We start from the raw sequence: 17,070 nt of genomic DNA, 5'->3' as shown, positions 1-17,070 counted from the left end.
ACACATAGTGGGAGTGAGGAAAGTATTAGAGCAGGCATTGCAAGCCGCGGAGAGGCGTCTAGCGGACCTAACAAAGAGCATGGATCGAGGGGATGCAACTCCCGATCAGGTGGTGGCAGCGAAAACGGCATATGCGGAAACAGAACGGGACATGCGCAAGTATAATTTCAGAATGTACGCGGCTCGGGTATATCGGGAAGGAAATAGGGCCGGAACACTTTTAGCCTGGCTCGCGAAACAAAACAGGGATTTGCAACCCATTACAGCACTGCTGGATGCGAGCGGCAACCTTAAGCAGTCGCCAACAGATATCCTGGACATCTTTCACGACTATTATGTGGGAATCTATCGTGTCCCACCACAGATCTCCCCGCTGATAATAGACCAGTATTTTCGCTCCCTGCCAGTGCCCGAAATTCCGCTGGAGGAAAGAAAGGCTTTGGAAGCTAAGATAAAACCCCCAGATGTCAGTCATGTGATCCGGCCCCTGGCGCGACGCAAGGCGCCGGGAACTGATGGCTTTCCCCTCAAATAATATGTCACATTTTCCAGACAATTGTCCCTCAGACTTGTTGCCGTATATGAGGATGCATTGCAGAGAGGGGAACTCCCGGGATCACTCAGGGAGTCCACCCTGGTAACCTTTCTGAAACCACACAGGGACCCCATGATCCCAGCATTATATAGGCCTATAACATTGCTCACCGCGGATTGTAAGATCCTGGGGAAGATACTGGCCAATCGGTTTGCACAGGTTCTGCCTCAACTGATCCACCCAGACCAGAATGGGTTCCTCCCAAGGCAAAGCGTGTCACAGAATATATGTAGGCTATTTCACATACAGGATGCCGCGCGGGAATACTTCCCTCGAGCTGCATGCCTTATCCTGGACCTCGAAAAGGCCTTTGATACATTGCTATTGCCATATCTCTTCGTGGTGCTCCGTAAAGTGTGCACTGGCCTGACCCTATTGGCCTACACACGCAACTTCTATACAGGGGCCTCACCACCAGGGTGAGAATGGGGAAATACTTCTCCAATCCGATTCTAGTGGAGCGTGGGACGAGACAGGGTTGCCCCTTGTCCCCCCTCCTCTTTGCCCTGGTGGTGGAACCATTTGCCATTAGGTTGAGGCAGGGGGGGGCCTTGGGAATTCCAATTGCAGATGTGGTGCACAGCGTGTCGTTATATGCAGTTGACCTTCTGATATATGTCAAATACATTACAAGTGATCTAAGGCCGAGCTGGGAAATATTGTAAAACTTTGTGGAAGTCTCGGGACTTAAATAACCCTGGGCAGAGTGCTTCGCTCCACCCACGGAGTGCACGTAGTGTTGCCTACTTCGCGATTCGCCAAGTAGGCATAGCAGGAAACACTACGCACACCCGTGGACGAAGCGAAGTTGCCCGCCATCCGCCTCCCTCCCGCCCTCTTCTATACCCCTATTTTGGATTTAAAATAGTGTAAAAATAAAGGAAAATGACTTACCTTTTATGCGGCGTCTCGGGGTGCCCTCTTCTTCTTCGCGCCGACTTCTTCCACGCCCGTGCATGCGCATTTGGTTTGGAAGAAGTCAGCGTGAAGAAGAAGAGGGTGCCCCGGGACGCGCATAAAAGGTAAGTGATTTTCCATTACACTATTTTAAATCCAAATTAGGGGTGTAGAAGAGGGCGGGAGGGAGGTGGGCGGCGCGTAGTGGGGCTACGCGAAGCGCGTGGGTGGGCGTAGATTCCTGCCCACTTCACGAAGCTTCACGCAGCCCCACTACGCCCACTACGCCCATCCTTAGACTTAAATTCAACTGGGCGAAGTTGACTGTATTTCCCCTGGGTCCTCATCTGACCCCGTTGGATATACGGATAGGTCCCCAAATCATTGGATGGAGCGCAAAGGCGCCTCGATATCTAGGGGTAAGATTATACCATTCACTTGAGGACCTGTACTAGGGAAACCACCGCAAAACTTTGGCGAGGCTGTGAGCGGCAGTTTCCTTCTGGAAGACCTTACCCTAGGCCCCCGTAGGAAGAGTGGCCCTAGCCTAGATGATTATGGTTCCCCGACTGCTGTACTCCTTCGCTAATCTTCCAGTGATATCGCCTCACTCCTTTTTTCGCCAACTGGAAACACTGCTTATTGCCTTGATATGGGGTGGCGGTATTCACAGAGTAGCCCTTCACACTCTCTACTTGCCCACCACGCAAGTGGGCTTGGGGACCCCATCCTTTGAGACCTATTTCCTAGCAGCACAGCTTCAATGGCTGTCACATTGGACGGCGGGCAGGTATACAGAGGAAACATACACTCATGAAGGTAGGGTACCGCTCCCGGCTATCCGGAGGCGGCTGATGCCGGGCACTAAGCTGTTACGTACACACCCCCTACAGGTTTCCATCGCCCACAAATGCATGATGAGCATACACCGTATGTCAAAGGGTCGACCTCTTTATTTTCCGCTGCTCCCGTTGGTCAGTTTCCCGCTCCGAGAGCACTATTATACCGCAGGAGCCCTCTGGGCGTGGACGGATTGCGAGGTGACAGAAATAGAATCCCTGTTCAAGGATGAGCAACTGAAAACATATCCCCAACTGATGGACAGTTATGATCTCCCCCCGGGCCAATTCCTGGTGCATAGGCGTTTAGTAGACAGCGCCCAGCAATGTTGGGACCTCACAGAGGGTGAACCGCCGACACATCCGGTTCTCCATACAATCCTGCGCATGGGGGTGGGCAGACACTTAGTCATGTGGCACTATAAGGAGATAAAGGAACTGATCATGACCCCACTACACACCCTGCGTCAGAAATGGGAGGACAAGATAGGAAGTGTACTCAATGAGAAGGAGTGGTAAAAGGCCCTGGAATACCCCAAAAAGGTTTCCAGAAATGTGCGATTCAAAAACTTTCAATTCAATATCCTTCATCGTGCATATTTATTGCCGCATCGACTTCGCCGATTATTCCCGAATACGCATTTCGTCTGTCCCAGATGTCATACCCCCGAGGCGAACTTTAAACACATGTTTTGGGACTGTTCATAATTCAATCTTTTTGGGGAGGGTCCATCAGGTGCTGGAGGTGACGGTACACCTCATGAATATTGACACATGGGAGGCATGTGCCCTGGGGGTCTTCTGCAAGTGGAAGATGGAAAAGGTGCAGTGTAGATTTGCGGCCCTGGCCATACTACTGGTGAAGCGGGGAATAACCATGTATTGGAGGGCTCCGGCAGGGCCCCTGGAAGCGGCCTGGACTGGTGCTGTTAAAAAATGGGGGGCGGCAGAAGAGGAGGCAATAAGAGATGAGGAAGTGAAGGGGATCCGCAAACATCCCATCTCCATGGAATGGGCACAACTCATGTTCCAATGCACACAGGAAATAACACAAGCTGACTCCCCCGAAGCAACTCAATCTCAATCCCTAACCCCACCCCTGCCCTCCTGCACACCAGAGAGTATAGGCACGGAATAGCTGGAAGGGGAAGATAGCCGGCTATCCACTATGACCTCCCTAGGCCAGGACCCTGACTCAATGCGTCGAAGGTAGTGCCCTTGGGTTACCGCACGCCCTGATCAACCGATGTCACAGATACCTCACAGATAGACATGAAACCAACCCATGTGATAGATGATTGCCACGCCATAGAGCGCAACCCCCTTGACTTCCCCTCCATTCCCTATCTTTGCCTCAGTTAATGGTTATATGTTTACTCCTTTGCCATGTCAGACAGAGGCTCTTAAGTATTGGGAACTCAGACAAGAGTAGGCAATGTAGAGGTGCGAAGTGATAGAGTGGGGAACTACTGCTTCACTTACTCCCGAGCCAAAACCAACTCAGGCAGTCACCGGACAGAGAGCAGCCCATCCTCCTACACGTTAGAATACCGGAGAAGCAGCATCCATGACATAAGGCTCTTCTGAGCTAGAAGTCTATGTTATATGGTAGACTGGAGATGATATATAATGTTGATATGGACTCCTTAATGTGTTCTTTTTTGTTTTCTCTCTTATTTGCATTATCACAAAATGTAAGCCAATGTAACATGAAATTCAAAAATCCCTATAGAAGAAATGTAAACAAAATACATTTAATGATATTAGATTTTTAATTGTTAATGTATATTTTTATTATATGTTGTAATTTTTAATATATTTAGTTATTTTGTTATTTCTAATGCATATTTTAATTTTATTATTGATAGTATGTTTTATTTTAGTCGCAGGTTCATGTGTTTGCAGGGGAAAAGGGTGGGAAGATACTTAAAGTATAAATAATAGACATCTAATGGTAAGTAAGTTTTTGATTGTAAATTACTTGGTTTAATTGATTATTATTCATGATAATTGTTACTGATAGGTTTCTATTGGTTTAATTTGATTATGTTCATTTTAATGTGAGTTGTTGGGTTTAAATGAATTTACATTTAATGGTAAGCATTTTTATAGTAAATTAACTATTAAATTGATTATTAATGATATTATTTGTTTAATTGTTATATTATTTTTCAATTATTTTTTTTAATTCAAATGCACACATTAATTTTTATTTTAAGTAATGGATTTGCAATTTAAAATTATATTTGATGTATTTATATTTTTGCTAGTTAATACAGTATTCTAATACATACTCTAATTTATTATGTTTTATGTGCTAAAATAGTTTTAATAAATTATTTGAACTTGTATTATTATATGTTTCCCTATTATTGCTTACATTGGAGTGGGACTAGTAAATCGAATCCCTCCAAGGTCCACCAATTTCCCTATTGATGCTTAAACTGGAGTGGGAGTAGTAAATCTAACCCATTCGAAGGTCAACTTTTTCCTTACCGTTGCTTAGACAGGATTTTGAAGAGTAAATGTAACCTCTCTGAAGTCCAACACATACTCTACTGTTGCTTAGATTGAAGTGGGAATAATAAATCTAACCCCTCTGAATTTCAGCGCTTTCCCTACTGTTGCTCAGACTGGAGTGAGAATAGTAAATCTACTCCGAAGTTGTTGCTTAGACTGGAGTAGGAAAAGTAAATCTAGCCACTCTGGAGTGGACCACATGCTTTTCTATTACTTAGGGCCATCTTAAGAATTTGGCGGTGTGGGAGCGAGACCGCCTCACTCCCGCACCGCCAACCCCATGTAGGAACCGCCTGCCAGAGCAGTAATTTTCTCTTGTCTGGCGGGAGGCTCTTTAGTGTTCCCAGGGTGGAGCCTGTGAACTAGGTACCGCAATGGGGTACCTGTATGGCATGGACTGTTGCAGTCCATGCCATGCAGGTACTGGGGTGCATGCACATATGGGGGTACATGTTGTGCCCCCATGTGTGCATCTACATGGTCTGAAGCAGAAGGGGCCCCTGTAGGGTCACATTTCATGAAGGTCGCACCACTATGAAAAGTGTGGCAGTGAGGAAACTAGTAATATGCTTCACGGGGTGCAGCAGCCCTGCCAAGCATGTTGTGGCCTCAATACCGCTGCGTCACCACCAGAGATATCTGATCCTTGGAGCTTGTGGGTGCTAGGGCAGCCCAACCACCCTGGTCATAATGGAGGCGCCCTGTAAGTCTGGCGGTCCATGGCCCACCATACTCATAATAAAGCCCTTAGACTGGAGTGGCAATATTAACTGGAACCTCTCCTAAGTTCCACACTTTCCCTATTGTTGATTAGATTGGAGTGCAATAGTAAATTCCAACCCATCCGAAGTCCAATTCTTTCACTAGTGTTGGTTATATAGGAGTGGCAATAGGAAATCTAACCCCCTAGGAAGTTTAACCCTTTCCCTACTGTAGCTTTGCCTGCATAATATATAGTAAATCTAAACCCTCTGAAGTCTAGCTTTTTCTGAAGTGCAGGAGCACTATTCTCAGGCTAAGGCTGATAACTACAGCATTCAGCAGTTTCTAAAGGAGGTGACACTTAAGGCCTGAACACTCACAAATTATATTTTGGAACTAAGGCAGAGGGTTGCAAATACTGAGGAGTCTACTACTCAAGCATCCAGCTCACTGCAGATGCATGACACCCACATCACAGCTATGCAACTAAAGATAGAGGATCTTGAGAATCGCCAGTGGTGACATAGTTTAAGGCTGTTTGGAGTCCCAGAGGGGCAGGAGGGATTAGACCCTGGAGCATTTGTAGTCCCGCTTTTTCAGAAGGCTTTTCCTGATTTGGGGGATTGGGATTGGGACTGGGGCTGGGACTGGGACTGCCAGTTGCAAAGGGTTCATAGACTCCCACTTGTGCAGTTTAAACAGGGGTCTCGCTATCCAAGGCCATTTTTATTTTTTTGGGGACATTTTCTACTTTGGCAATCTGTAACTTTGAAGGCTTGTCCTAGCTCCACTGTAACAGTTGACTCTCTCACTATCTTCGAGCGGTCAGATCTTTGTAAAGCGACAATGAATAGATGCTTGAAATTGTACCAACTGATTAATCCATTAAAAGCTACTTTGTCACAAGTATTTTTACAGGAGCCAGCATGTTTGAAAGTCCTGCAGGCGGGCAATCGTATTTTTTCTTAACCGAGCAGGAAGCGAAAGATACTATTGGTAGATGGCAAACAGTAGTGTCGGACAAAACTTAGAATCTAACAGTGCCTTGACTTTGTTCCTTTAGTTGAATAAAGCTTAAGGGGGGAGAAGTTGGGAGGGGGAGACGGCTTTAGATTTTTTTTTACTTGAATGCAGTTGTCTTGCCTCTCGCATCTTTCTCCATTCTCCGTGGGTTTTTTAAACTTTTTCTTTTCTCTCTCTTTCTTTTGTTATTTTTTTTCAAATGGCAAATTGACCAATGGTAATGGTGTGGGCCAGCTTGGGAGTCCTTGTGCGTTACTGTCTCCAAGAAGCTGCCAAATCAGCGGCAGCTGTTAAATGGGGATGATTCCTCCTTTACGATACAGGGAGGGGTGGGTTCGCTAAGGGGGAAGGGGGAGTGGGTTGGATCATGGAGGGGCAGGAAAAAATCAACATGCGGTACATAGGAAATTAAGAAGCAAGTTTGTGAATAGAGCGTATGAATATAAATATGGAATAAGTACAAGAATAAAGATGCACATTGGGAAGGGTAGTAAACAAGATGGAAAGGAATAACTTTGTTTATGGATTAGATTAAGTGTCACACTTGGAAGATTGCGGGCTTCAACAGTAGAACTAAGTGGCAACTCGTATGTGAAGAGTTAAACATGTATAGTCCCCAGATAGTACTGTTAACAGAGATGCATCTCTCGTACAAAGACCGCAATCTTCTCAAACACTTGGGGTATGAAATTTTAGTATGTGCGACACAAGGTACTTCAACGAGGTGTACTGCTATTTTAAAGCACAAACGCTTTACATGTACAATACATTAGACATTGGCTGATCAGATGGGTAGATGGGCAATTGCACAGCTTTAAATTAGAAGCAATAAATATGCTTTTTGTTCAATAAATGGTCCTAATATTGACAATCCTACTGTTATTGATGTATTGAATATCAAAATGTTAAATTGGGAGGGGGAACGATTTGTAATGGGGGATTTTAATTGTGTTATGGATTATAGTATGGACTCAACTAGATTCCAAGCGACTCAAAGAATTCAAAAGACTCAGGCAGCTATCTTAGAATTGGGATGGCTCCAGTATTTTAGAGATGTATGGAGAAACTTAAATCCAACTATCCCAGGTTACACTTACTGCTCTGCCCCACACAGGCTCTATTCCAGAACAGCTATGGCATGGGTGTCAGATCAAATAATGTTGACATCAGATAAGGAAGTATGCCCACGAGTTACGTCTGATCATAATCCAGTACTATTATCGTTTAGGTCTACAGCTGTATGTAAGATACTTAGACCCTTCTCTTTTCCTAGATATCTACTTTCAGATGGTGTGTATTTGGCTAGTATTAGGAAACAGCTTGAACTATTTTTTAAAAAGAATATGGGGTCAGCCTCACTGCTTACGGTCTGGGTTACTATGAAGGCAGTTATAAGAGGTGCAACCCAACAATATGTATGGAAACAGAACAAAGCGCGTAAAGCCGCAAGGAAGGAGGTCATTCAAGCAATAAATTAAGCTGAAGAACAACAAGCGGAGGCAGTCTTGCGGGGTAATAACGATCAGGGACAGCTGCTTCTCTCTCTAATAGATGTCAGACTATCTATTAAGAATACATTTAGGGAGAGAATTGCGGTTACATTAAATAAATATCAATTTATGCAATAAGAATATGGTGAACAAATAGGAAGGGTTCTGGCATATAGGTTGCAGAAGATAGAGCTAAAACTCAAATAAGAACTATAAAAGGGGCAAATGGTTCTCTGCATTCACATCCATAGGAGATTTTAGAACAATTTTCCATTTACTATCAAGAGCTATACACACCAACTATTGAATCAGAACTGAATGACATACAACGGTATCTTCAGGGTAGTCATCTTCCAGCCATGAGTGATGAGACATCTGCCTTACTGGAGAATGATATCACGAAGGAAGAAATAGGTTTGGCAATATCTACTCTGCCATCTGGGAAGGCGACCAGGGAAGATTCCATACCCATATAATTTTATAAGCTCTTTAAAGATATTTTGATTCCACCCGTTTAGTTTGGTTATACAATGTATAGACTCAAGCGGAAAGAAACCAGAGTCATGGAATATAACGCAGATAGGCAACCAGGGTGGATTCCATACTCGTCGAATTTTATAAGCTCTTTAAAGATATTTTGATTCCACCATTTAGTTTGGTTATACAATGTATCGACTCGAGTGGAAAGATACCAGAATCATGAATTATGGCGCAGATTGTCTTTTTGTTTTTTTAAAGGACAAAGCTCCTGATAAGTGCAGATATTAATGGCCATTCTCGCTCATAAACGCTGATGCCATCATTTTTGCAAACATTTTGGCGAATCGTCTTGTTCCAATCATGCCTGGGTTAGTATCTCCTCATCAACACATCTTTATTCAAGGAAGGGACACTACAGCTCATGTTAATATGGCGGTGGGGGCTTTTTCGATATGACTGGGAAGATGTCAACTCCCCTTGGTATAGTTCTTTTGGATGCCGAAAAGGCTTTCAATAGGGTGGGGTGGGATTTCCTGTGGGTTTACACTTGCAACATTTGGTGTTAAGGGACAATTTAAGCAATGTATACACGCTTTATATTATAAACCCCAAGCTAAATTACTATACCCTGGTTTACAGTCACTAACATTTCCAATTTTCTGTGGTACTAGGCAGGGTTGCCCCCTATCACCTCTGTTGTTTGCTCTATATATTGAGCCATTTATTCGTGCTTTGCAGCTTAACTCTCAAATCACTCCATGAACCAGCGAGAGTAATCAATGCCATTGAGGATGAAGCAGCCAAGTTTGGCTCTATTTCAGTGCATAAATTAAACGTTAAAAAAACACAATGTACTTCTTAATTTTAAACCCGTAAAATCAATTCCTGGTGCTTGCTTTGTAGCTACTTATTTAGAGGGTTAAGCTCTCTGCACAGATAGATCGAATATTTGCATTAAATTATGAATCTTTAGTGAAAGATACAGTTAAACAATTAAAGAACTGGCATAAACTCCCTAAAGGTATTATAGGATGATCTAATATTATTAAAATGAAGACACTACCCAAATTCTTATATTTATTTCGATCTATTCCCTTGCGGGTTCTAATTTATGGGGTAATCTGATATTCCCGGAGGTGTTTCAGGATGTTGTCAGTAAAATCTGGGCTAGTTATGGGATCACATGTCTTGGGCATCTCTATGATTATAATGGCTTTGTTTCCTTTGAGAATGTGCAGCTTCAGTATAAATTACCTAATCTCCAGATTAGTGATCACCTTGTGAGATATCTAGCCCTGACAAAAATATCTAGTTCTGAGAGTTGGGACTGCTTGCATGGGGAAAAGACTAAATCTATGATAAGCCATATGTACAAGTGCTTTAATAACTACAGACAAAGTGATTGTGATAGACTGGCGGAGCACTCGAGTAAGGTTCTGGGGACGGGGATCATGTCCATCACTATTGAACAAGCACTAAGCACTGTAGATGACTCAGTATATTCTGTGAGTCTGTGGCTACAGCAATTCTGTACTATGTGCTTTCTGTACCATACGCCAGAAAAAATCTCTAAAGGACTCCACCTGGGGTAGGTGGAGATCTGACGAAATGTCCCAGTTGTGGTCTGTACGCGGCTAGTATAATACATAGGTTTGCAACTTGTCTGGAATTAGAGACACTATGGCAAAAGATTGGCCAAATATTCTCTCAGAAACTGCGGATAGACTCACCTGTAACGGTTACAGAAATTATGATGGGTTATCATCATTATGCCTGGTCGCCGCTAGGCTGGTAATTGCCCAGGTATGGATTTTTCCAAAACCTCCTTCTATAAATGATTGGTGGATGCTGGTCAGGGAAACGTATGAAATGGAAGAAGCTTTGGCTAAGGCAAGGGGTATTCGCTCTCTGATGAAATTAGATGCAATTTGGGGGCATTTCATTTTAGAAACCGTTTTTTGAATACTATTATTTGAGACATTGATAATTGTAATGTTTTGGTGATCCTGTCTGCTACATGGTGTACGTTTGTTTGTACTAAGCTCTTGAGTCATATGTTCTTTATTTTTTTGTTTGCTTCTTGATTGATGTAATACTGTGACAAGTTTGTTGCCCTCTTGTCGACAATAACGAAAAATGTAAAAAACTAAATAAAAAAGGAAAATAATTAGACAAGTGTAGAGAAAAAATAACTGAACAGAATTACACCAAATTTGATAGAAAGCTAGATCTTCACAAAGAAATACTGCTTTCTGTGAATTGATTTAAATGTATTCAGTAGTTTTTGTTTGATTAAGGTTGTAGAAGTATATCTTTATTTACAAGTAGTCCCGCAAGCATCCAACGGGTTTTCTGCAGAATTGTGAATTAAAAAACTAAAGCAGTCCAATTTGCGGAATAAAAAAACAAAACATTTCAATGTGCTGGGAAGATTGACTCAGTCATTTTGTGCTGCTTATGAAAAAAGCTACAAGGGGGCAACTTAGGAGTACCCTGGGACCAATGAGATTGGTAAAACAATTTTTTTTACAAAGGAAAGAATGAGAGGTGGGGCCCATGGGTGGATGTCCATTGATGAGGCTTGTCTGTCTTTGGGGGTTTGGAGCAGTGGCCAACCCCTGCCGTTCACAGCCAGTGGGCTGCATCCAATTTACACCAACATACAGCAAGCAGAGCATTTTGCACAGAAATATGCACTTACTGAATTTTTTCTCTATTTGGTTAGTGCAAATTACATATTAGCACTCGCGCAAGATAAGATAGCAAATTTCCCTGTGAATTGTGTAATCTAGCACCTGGAGGTCAAAGGCACTAGTTATGCATATGAATTAGAAGCAGTAAATGTATATTCCATCTCTAAATAATTAGCCATTCTGAAAATGTATAGCTTATTTTATAAGCAAAGAAGTTTTCAGAAAAAAAATGCTCCTTGCTTTTGCTAAGAAGCTTTTTTTCACTTTTAGTTTCTCACGACCACTGAAATGCGATAAATCGAAGCAGGAAAGAATGACAGTAACATCTAATTAAGCCCCCTCCCTTTTCTTTCCAATTGCTTAAAAGATGCGAGTCGGCATGTTCCAAAGTCTATTGGAATCAAGACACCCGAGCTATATCTGGAGATGACTGTTGGTTCTTATTGAGAGCGTGAATTGTCTCCAATCATTGTTAGAGCATCTGTTTCACATTTTGACAAGCACACTTATCTTTTCCTTCATGTTCCTCTCGTGGAAAAAAATAATGAATAAATTACAGGCAAATGACAAAACATGTTGATAATCAAGATAAAAACACAAATGAACTGGAAGAGCCGTGTTTCTTTACATGAACTTGCAAATTGCTTTTTTTTGTAACGGTGACAACTTGATTCAGAAGCTAAAAATATTGCAGGCGGATATTAACATTTTAATTGTTCAGAAAGAGCGAGAATGGAAGAAAGATTTCTCTCGGCTCAAAGGGATTTGACTCATTTGAGCAACTATTTCTAAATGCAGGGTACACACCTACCTTGCCATCTCTAGTCATACTAGATCCTCCTCTCACGTATATTTGAATTGTTCATTTTACCCATGCATAGTGTCCTTTTCAGAGTCACCGGTTAACACCGAGGTTAATTTGCAAACAATATTTTTGATTTTCGCTCGCATTGTGTACTTAGTAGTTATAACGAAAAGCAGAAAATGGGTTCGCCCAGTTTCTGAAAGGCTTTACCAGTGCACACATAGCACCTTCCACACAGTTAGATTACACTTAGGGCTTATGGTATGTGATTGTAGCAGAGGGTTTGGGCGAGCGGTGTGCAGAATTTGAAAATATTATGCAAAATTATGCGAAATACAAAACTGTTATTTGAATAGCTGTGACAAATGCAAAAAGAACAGTTGATAGACAGAATGCAGAACAATGTCATACATTCACTCCAGTACAGAGATCTGGGTCTAAATCCATTGTTGTCTTGCTCCCCATGTCATTCCAGTTTGAACCCAGCCATATGCAAATCAGTCTTGACCCTGTGCCTCATGGGAACAGTCCAGCCCAAACTGCCAGGCCAGGTCCTCCATGGCCTGGAAACAAGTATCCTAGGACCGGTTTCAGGTTTATACCCCTCATCAGCCAGGATAGCCTGACTCCAGTGGCATGGAGAGCATGGGACCCCCGTCTGGGCTTACCCATCCCACTCTGGGTGACAAATGCAGAAGATCAATTGATGGACAGAATGCAGAACAATTTAATATACTCACATTTGGATAGGTGTGGGCGGAATTCATGCAAATTGACTCCACAGAATTCCACAGAGTTATATAAAAACTCCACAAACTTCTGCATAATTCCGCCAACGAGTGGAAGAGAGGGGTTTCTACTTGAGCGGCAGCCTTCTGAAAATGAAGCCTCGCGACTGCCCGCGTTGAAAAAATCTCCATGTATCTCCTCATAGGAACTGGAAATCATGTTAGATGTCTGCATTAGCAATTTAAAGAGTGTTATGAAAATGTGGACATATTTGACTCACATGAGCGAAGAAACTGGATGTCATGTTGATACTGCATTACTGATAAGAAGAGATGCAGATGCTCAGCTTCCTTGGAAAGACGAAGGTGCTGACTGGGCAGATAGAAAGAGACCAACTGTTCACATGTTCCTTTCTAGAATTGTATCTGCTGGTATGAGCAGCAGCTTGTTCTAGTGATGACTAGGGCTTCCTCCTATGTAGAGACTGACTTAAAGGTAAGTTGATGCTCAGCTAATTTGAAATACAGAATAGGCTGACAATGCCACAAATACAGCATACATCTCTGAATAGCATATTGTCAACTTACGCATGCTGTGAGTCAGGTGTAAGGATATGACGCAGTGGCATTCTGGAAGTGACGCAGTGAAATCTCATAGATTTCATTACAACACGTCCATGAGCCTTTTCTGCACCGGAATGCCCACACTGCATACATTATACCTGACGCAGGTATAATGTTGCACAGGGGTTTACAAAGTTACGCATGTGCCTAGATGCGTTGCTTTGTAAATATGGTGCAGTCTAAACATATTTTACTCCGTTGCAGCACCACAAAAAGTGCTGCCATGGCGTCATAAAGTGCTCATGAATAAGACCCTGAGTCTCTTGTCTCCACGTTCATTTCGCAAATAATTTATTACCTGTTTCAAGAGAGGAAGCTCTTGTTTGTAGCAATAATAGGTAAAGTAAGAACTAGATGTTAAATATCCAAAACCTGAGGAAACGCTCCTGGTATATGCTTGAGATACTGCCTGACAGAGTGAATATCTGGTATATTCTTGTCTAAAAAATATGTTTTTGTGGTGTCCAGTTCGGATTGTAGAATACTTTGGTATACTACACCCTCTGGATATTTGTGAAAAATAACTAGTACAGAGGAAAAGTCTAAAAAATTGGCAGCTTTTGGATTGAAAATTCCAGGAGCAGACATGAGGCCTATGTTGTCTGTAAATCGAGCATCAAACTCATTTACAAATGTATCCAAAGTAGAGAAATAATCTTCCTGCTTTCAGCACTCAGACAGTGGAGTTTGACTTTCTGACACATCAAAATGGCTGGATCTTTTCCCTACAGAGGTACAGGAAAAATAATCTGCGAGTTTGTTACTCAGTCAATAAATCCATCAAAATAAGCTTTATTTGAAGTTATTCAAAGTCACGAAGTGAATCATAAAAGCTAAGAAATACAAAGATACAATGATTAAAATGACCAAATATAGAATTTAAAAACAATTATACAAAATTCATTCTTATTTAAAAAGTGAAGTAACACGATAATATCATTACAGTTTACAGATGCTTCCTACGATTAATAACAGTCAACGCGACATTAAAAAACACGTAATAATATCTGATAACATTTGCAAATATGGATACGCCGGATGACAATATCTGAAATCAAACTGTAGTAACATGGGCATGTGCATAGTATTCTGAGGTGAAATATCATCACACGTGCAGTTCCCCAGGTCGGTTGACCAATTGTTAACAATAGGAAAACGGATTATATGATGGAAAATATCCAGCCGAAAACGGGTGAGCCCAAACCGATGGCCAGAATTATAAATGTTAACTAAGTATTGTTGCATGTAAACACTGGTCAAAATCAATTGGTAACTCAACACCGTTGGTTTACAGATTTCAGATGCTAATCTGATTTCTTCCAAAAAAGAGATGCATTTCAACTTCAAGGCTTTCCTCTGGACGGTGACCAAACTCTCAGGGAGGGTAAAATATTCAGGATGGCCTAAGTTTACCAGGAAATTATGGACATACTTGAGCCATGGAATTTTAAAAACCTTAGGGGATTTTTGGCAGTCCGAAATTATGGCTCGATTTAAAATAGTATGTTCAGATGACCATATTTTGTGCCATAATAGCATAGGTTGGATCCTAATCTAGTCTGCTAAGTAGGGGACACCCAATTCAGAGTGACAAACAAATTTTGAGCTGCTTTTCGGGAGTGCAAGGAGAGACCTGAGAAAAGCGTTTTCTTCAAGCTGTAATATATCTATTTTTCCATGGCCCCATAGCTCAGCCCCGTACATGGCAGAGGATCTACACTTTACATTATAAATAGTCATCATCTCCTTTGGATGTTTAAAGCCACACTGACTAGCGAAACTCAATAGGGCCATTTTTGTTTTCATGAGATGGAGTCGCCTTGATTTGTTAGCCCCTTGCCAATGCCCTGATTGATTAAAAACAAAGTCCAAATATGAGAAGGAGTCTGTAAGCTGGATGGTAGAACCCTCAATAAGAATGTCCCGACAGCGGGTAGCCTTCTTTCCAATCTTCATGGCAAAGGTTTTACTTATGTTGATGTTTAACCCCAATTTAGACGTATACTGAGCAAATTCGTCCACCAAGCGCTGCAGGGCAATGGGAGTGCGGCCATTAACACCGCATCTTCGGCGTAAAATAATGCTGGAATAGGCCTTTGTCCCACCTGAGTTAGATCTACACATTTACTTGCAAGTATATCTCCTATGCTGTTTGTATAGAGGTTAAATAGGAAGGGGGCCATTACGCATCCCTGCCGCACCCCTCTTCCTATGCTGAATGTCACAGTACAGGTGCCATTAAGACCATAACGTACTCTGCCTCTGCCTTGGGCATACAAATCTCTTAAGAAGTTCACAATTTTCACAATTTATGTTGTCTCAAAGGTGAAGTCCTTAGGTTTTATTTTTCGTGAATCTCAATTCACACTGCTCTGCTAAGTCCTCAGCCTGACTTAACAATTTTGTCCTCTGACTGTCTCGATGAAGTTTCACTAAATCTGTTTTTGTTGACTTAATTTGATCACATGCTCTCAGCAAGTCAAGGACTTTGCTCTGTAATACTTCGGATAGACTAAATCTTTTGGAGTATGATTTCCATGCACTGCAATGTATCAAGAAACCAGAGTTTTCAATGATCTTAAGAAGTCCCTTGGCTTCTGAACCAGCCTCCTTGTTACTTTGTTGTGATTCCATTACATGAAGAACAACGATAATAGACTCAAATCCTATTGGTACTTTTCTAACACAGGAGTAGCAGTAAAACATCATGGTACCTGAGAGTCTTTCTAGCTCCATTACATACAGATAACTCTCTTCCTGTGCTTTCACAAAGAGCTCATGCCTTGGTGAAAATTGTGAAAGAAAAACATAAACTGTTTGTAATGATGGAAAGAAATGTTTTGTGGGTTGTATGTTAGTTACTGTTTGCACTAACACAACGTTTAGACCTTGGGCATGGCAGTGTATTTAAATTGCTTATCATGCTATCTCTTTTATATTTGCTTGGCCACTATTAAAATAGCCACTCATAATGGATGGTTGATCATAGCACTGTGCAGCACATTTCTTCCAGTCAAGTCTAGCTTTTTATACTGCTTCAACAATGGCTTCAGCAAGGATGGAGGCATCTACCTTCTCCATATACCAACACCCTAGAACATTTCCATTAACAAACGGTTAATACAACTCAGCTGCTCTTTATGTGAGATATCAACTAGCACACAAAATATTTTGTCACTTTTTTTACTTTACCCTCACAAACAAGTGCTGTCACCACAGATATCATGTTGTTTTGTTGATCAGAAGAGGTATAGTGCCATATACATTTTTAGGTCTCGGCATCGATATTAGGGAAGAGGTGTGGTGCCGCGGCCAGGGCGACTGACTCCGGAATCTGGGGATCACGGTTCGATCCCCAGCACCGGCGGCAGATTAGTTCAGCACCATGTGACTCTGGGCAATAGCTTGCTTAATCTTCCCGACGGCCCCCAGCGCCTAGAGACCCTAACGGGTGATTGTGCGCTTTACAAATGTGGATATTATTGTTGCCGAGTTCGCTCTCAAGGGAAGACAGAGCGGTGCACCAGCCTACTAGGGTCTGTGGACGCGCACACACACAGGCAGGCAGGCAGGCAGGCAGGCAGGCACGCGCCAGACACACACACACAGACAGACACGCATGCATGCACATGCACACACACACACACACACACACCCTCCCTCTCTGCCCACTC

The sequence above is a fragment of the Lissotriton helveticus genome, chromosome 9, assembly GCF_964261635.1.
Source record: "Lissotriton helveticus chromosome 9, aLisHel1.1, whole genome shotgun sequence".
Classification (NCBI taxonomy): domain Eukaryota; kingdom Metazoa; phylum Chordata; class Amphibia; order Caudata; family Salamandridae; genus Lissotriton; species Lissotriton helveticus.
The sequence above is the reverse complement of the archived record's forward strand: the minus strand, read 5'-3'. Positions refer to the sequence as shown.